Below are 5,471 nucleotides of genomic sequence, written 5' to 3'. Positions count from 1 at the left end.
AAAGATGCCTAATACAATAGTAAAAGGTCCTATTTATAATAAACTAGTCACTAGGGTTTACAGAAGTAAGTAATTGATGCATAAATCCACTTCCGGGGCCCACTTGGTGTGTGCTTGGGCTGGGCTTGAGTGTTGCACGTGTAGAGGCCATTTGTGGAGTTGAACACCAGGTTTTGATCCATTTCTGGCGTTCAGCTCTGGTTTTGGATCCTTTTCTGGCGCTGGATGCCAGATTTGGGCAGAGAGCTGACGTTGAATGCCAGTTTACGTCGTCTATTCTTGGCCAAAGTATAAACTATTATATATTGCTGGAAAGCCCTAGATGTCTACTTTCTAACGCAATTGGAAGCGCGCCATTTCAAGTTCTGTAGCTCCAGAAAATCCACTTTGAGTGCAGGGAGGTCAGAATCCAACAGCATCAGCAGTCCTTTTTCAACCTCTGAATCTGATTTCTGCTCAAGTCCCTCAATTTCAGCCAGAAAATACCTGAAATCACAGAAAAACACACCAACTCATAGTAAAGTCCAGAAATATGAATTTAACATAAAAACTAATGAAAACATCCCTAAAAGTAACTAGATTCTACTAAAAACATACTAAAAACAATGTCAAAAAGCGTATAAATTATCCACTCATCAGCTTTCCAGTAATATATAATTAAATTCAACAATTCATCCAGTTAATTCACCAAAACTCAATATAGCCGAATTCAATAGAGCAGAATTGAATTTATATAAAAAATTCAAAATACCAAAATTGAAATAAATATTCAACATAGCATAATTGAATTTATATAGCAAAATTCTAAAATTGAACTTTGAAGAACTCAGAAAAACTCAACAGAACAAGAACTCAGAAGAACTCTGCATCTGAATTTGTGAACTCCAATTTACCCTATATTCTTCACTGAATAAAATTTAATTGACAAAACCAAAAATCAATGAACTCAAATATGTCCAATTCATACAATTTTGTCACCAACACTAAATACACAAAATTAATTGAAAAGCAAAAATAGTGAAGTACTCACTGTGGAAAAAGTGAAGAGCATAGAAGGTTAGAGCTAGACAACGACCAACGCTTCGGTGACGATGACAAGCAGACGACAACCACGACGATACTAAGCCGATGACCAGACAACGCCAACACTTTGGAGACGGTGACGCTTCGATCCACGAGAGCTGCTTCGATCTGTGACAGGGACGCTTTGACATGCGACGGTGACGCTTCACTCCGGCATTTGGTGGAGGTGACGGTGGCATTTGTGGGGAAGAAAGTTGAAGAGAAATTTAGGGTTGGGGGTGACTACTCCTCTTCAAAGAGGAAACTTAGGATAGTGGCTGCAACGTTATTTTATCACAGCCCCTTTTTTCCCTTTTTTTTAATCAGTGCCAAAACAACGCCATTTCATGGCTTGGGGGAAAACGGGTACTTGCTGAAACCTAGCCGGTTTTTTTGGTTTGCCGGTTAATCGCTGGTTTGGCCGCTTTTTGCCAATTTTTTGCAGAGCAATTTTATAGGTGAACCGGACCAGCTACCTGACTAGTTTCCAGTTAACCCAGTTGAACCGTTTGGATCGGTCCGGTTTTTAGAACCTTGGTCATAATAAGAGGTTCAAAAAGTCATAAGAATTGAACCTTTCTTCTGGGTCTAGCCAAGAAATTACCCAAGCTACTACACTATCACTGCATGCCCTCGAATTGGTGGGGTTGCAGTTAGCACGGTCACATGTAATTGAATAATTTAATTGCAGTTAAACAGTTATAGCTATAACCTTGTGTTGCAGTTTAGGATCCCTTGCCCTCTCCTAATTGGCCACTCGCAAAGGTCTGTTGGTGTAAACGCTCGGAGAGGACCATAAGTGGGATATGTCATCAGGTCGTGGAGCCTACCAACCTGGAAATATACACAAATAGACAAAATGAACCATGTAAAAATGCAAAAAAGAGATGTCCATTGATTAACAAGCTCGCGTACCATGTTGTGCATTAGACTTTCCCTGTCGACAATTATGTTTGGATCTGGATACGAGTCCAGGTGGTATACCGTTTCATCAGCAAAGTCAACCGCGACACAATACCAATGGAAGAAGATGTCTTCGACGGAGATGAAAATTTGATTCCAGATTCAATTGGATTTTAAAACTTTTCTAATAAAAATGCAATAACAGCATTGTCAATTGTAACAAGTTGACAAGAATGTAATTACTTACTGGATTGAGAAATTGACTTGGCTTAACCTAGAGTGGCAAATATATTTCAGCAAGTTCATCCACCAACAACCCCTAACAACATCTTCCTAAAATAATATCCCTAGCATGTAAATACGGGGATGCAAACTGAAAACAAACCCTAGAGAAGAAAATACCGGGTGAAGGATCAACTCATAGCAAAATGACGTGGAAGGCACCAAAAATATGGATGATTCAAGTATTGTATGGAGCAAGTGTTATGCATGGCCATCATTTCAATGACTCTTCCATCGATCGGATATCCAGGAATTAGAGTTATTATGTGATGCCTAGTGAGGCGACATTCAAGCATTCTCACCACAGTGTCTCTGTGTTTAGTTCATTTTATCTTTTAACATACATACGTACACAATCATACATAATTTAAGAGAAAATTAAAAATAAATCCACACACTTCATCAGATAGCCCTGAGAAAACAAGTAATTAAACAACAGAGTGTCTTTACAGCTGATGAGCGGATAATTTATACGCTTTTTGGCATTATTTTTAGTATGTTTTTAGTATATTTTAGTTAGTTTTTATTATGTTTTTATTAGTTTTTAAATAAAAATCACTCTTCTGGACTTTACTATGAGTTTGTGTATTTTTCTGTGATTTCAGGTATTTTCTAGCTGAAATTGAGGGACCTGAGCAAAAATCTAATTCAGAGGCTGAAAAAGGACTGCAGATGCTGTTGGATTCTGACCTCCCTACACTCAAAGTAGATTTTCTGGAGCTACAGAAGCCCAATTGGCACGCTATCAATTGTGTTGGAAAGTAGACATCCTGGGCTTTCCAGCAATATATAATAGTCCATACTTTGCCTGAGATTTGATGGCCCAAACAGGCATACCAAGTCAGCTCAAGAATTCTGGCGTTTAACTCCAAAACTGGCACAAAAGCTGGCGTTTAACTCCAAGAAAAGTCTCTATGTATTTTCTATAAATAGGACCCTTTGCTATTGTATTTTCATCTTTTACTCATCTTTTACTCATACTTCATACACTTGATCACGTTTTGGGAGGCTGGCCTCAGGGCCATGCCTGACCCTTGTTCTTATGTATTATCAACGGTGGAGTTTCTACACACCATAGATTAAGGTGTGGAGCTTTGCTGTTCTTCATGAATTAATACAAAGTACTATTGTTTTTCTATTCAACTCAAGTATATTTCTTCTCCAAGATATTCATTCGTTCTTCAACTTGATGAATGTGATGATCCGTGATACTCATCATCATTCTCACCTATGAACATGTGCCTGACAACCACCTCTGTTCTACTAGCAATGGCTTGAATGCGTATCTCTTAGGTTTCTGATCTAAGATTGGAACCTTCGTGGTATAGGCTAGAATTATTGGCGGCCATTCCTGAGATCCGAAAAGTCTAAACCTTGTCTGTGGTATTCCGAGTAGGATTGGGGAAGGGATGACTGTGACGAGCTTCAAACTCGCAATTGTGGGGCGTGTGACAGACGCAAAAGGATCAATGGATCCTATTCCGACATGATCGAGAACCGACAGCTGATTAGCCGATGTTGTGACAGAGCATCAGGACCATTTTCACTGAGAGGACGGGATGTAGCCATTGACAACGGTGATGCCCAACATAAAGCTTGCCATGGAAAGGAGTATGAATAATTGGAAGAAGGCAATAGGAAAGCAGAGGTTTAGGGGGAACAAAGCATCTTCATACGCTTATCTGAAATCCACCAATGAATTACATAAGTATCTCTATCTTTATTTTATGTTTTATTCATCTTTTAGTTATCAATCCTCCATCACCATTTGAATCTGCCAGACTGAGATTTACAAGATGACCATAGCTTGCTTCCAGCCGACAATCTCTGTGGGATCGACCCTTACTCACGTAAGGTTTATTACTTGGACGACCCAGTGCACTTGCTGGTTAGTTGTGCGGAATTGTGACAAAGTGTGATTCACATTTGAGAGCTCCAAGTCCTTTGGCACCATTGTTGATGATCACAACTTCGCATACCAGCAGCTAAAGTCCATGTCAAACATCACCTTAAACCTTGGCTTACAACTTTTCTTTGTAAAAAAAGAAAAACATAAACCACAAGCTACATGCGCTATCATGGAGTTAACAAGCATGATTCATATAACGAACCAATCTTACACAAGATGTCTTTGTGCTTGAACCAACCCTCAACCACTTAGGAGGTTCTGATCCAAAACATGTTGGAGTTGGTGAATGGAAGAGCCTTCTCCCCATAACAGGCGGTGTCGTTACCTGCACGGAAGGGCTGCCATCGTCTGTATCTGCAAAAACTATGGCTGGACTACCGACGAAGACCTCATGATCTTGGTTGGGTACATGCACATTAGAACTGCCCGCCCCACCAAAAATATTATCAAACATGATGTTCAAAACATCATGGTCTTGCACAAAAGAAAATAGAACTGATGCAACCTTTCCAGAAACCATAAACTCTTCGGAGTTGAGTCGTTGATTCCTAGGCAGATGGAGAAAATAAATTAGAATCTACTATTATAACTATAATTCATGAAGTTCTAATAGAGAGTTTGAGATACATACGTCAACAACTTGGCTTCTTGAGTAAGGGCAGATCTAAGACATATCTTTGAAGGCTCCATTGCAAAATTTTAAAAAGTCAAACACGACCAACCCTTGCTATGCATCAGAGTTCAACTAGTAAATTTATACTCAAATTTCATGAACGTCATCACGACAAATATAACTAGTGAAGGGTGGTATGTACTGCTGCCCAATGGTAGAATCATCTCCCAAATCTCGACATCTTTAATTCTTTATGTATATGATTATTAAATTGTTATTTAATTTTATATTTTGTTTTTATGTTTAATAAACATAGTCAACAACTTGGCTTCTTGAGTAAGGGCAGATCTAAGACATATCTTTGAAGGCTCCATTGCAAAATTTTAAAAAGTCAAACACGACCAACCCTTGCTATGCATCAGAGTTCAACTAGTAAATTTATACTCAAATTTCATGAACGTCATCACGACAAATATAACTAGTGAAGGGTGGTATGTACTGCTGCCCAATGGTAGAATCATCTCCCAAATCTCGACATCTTTAATTCTTTATGTATATGATTATTAAATTGTTATTTAATTTTATATTTTGTTTTTATGTTTAATAAAAATAATTTTGGTATAAATTTATTTTTTCAAATAATAATTTTATAAATACTAATCTATTAATTATAATAAAATTTAATTATTTTATTATTTTTTG

The sequence above is a fragment of the Arachis ipaensis genome, chromosome B01 (genome assembly GCF_000816755.2).
Source record: "Arachis ipaensis cultivar K30076 chromosome B01, Araip1.1, whole genome shotgun sequence".
Lineage (NCBI taxonomy): Eukaryota > Viridiplantae > Streptophyta > Magnoliopsida > Fabales > Fabaceae > Arachis > Arachis ipaensis.
Note: the sequence above shows the minus strand (reverse complement) of the source record.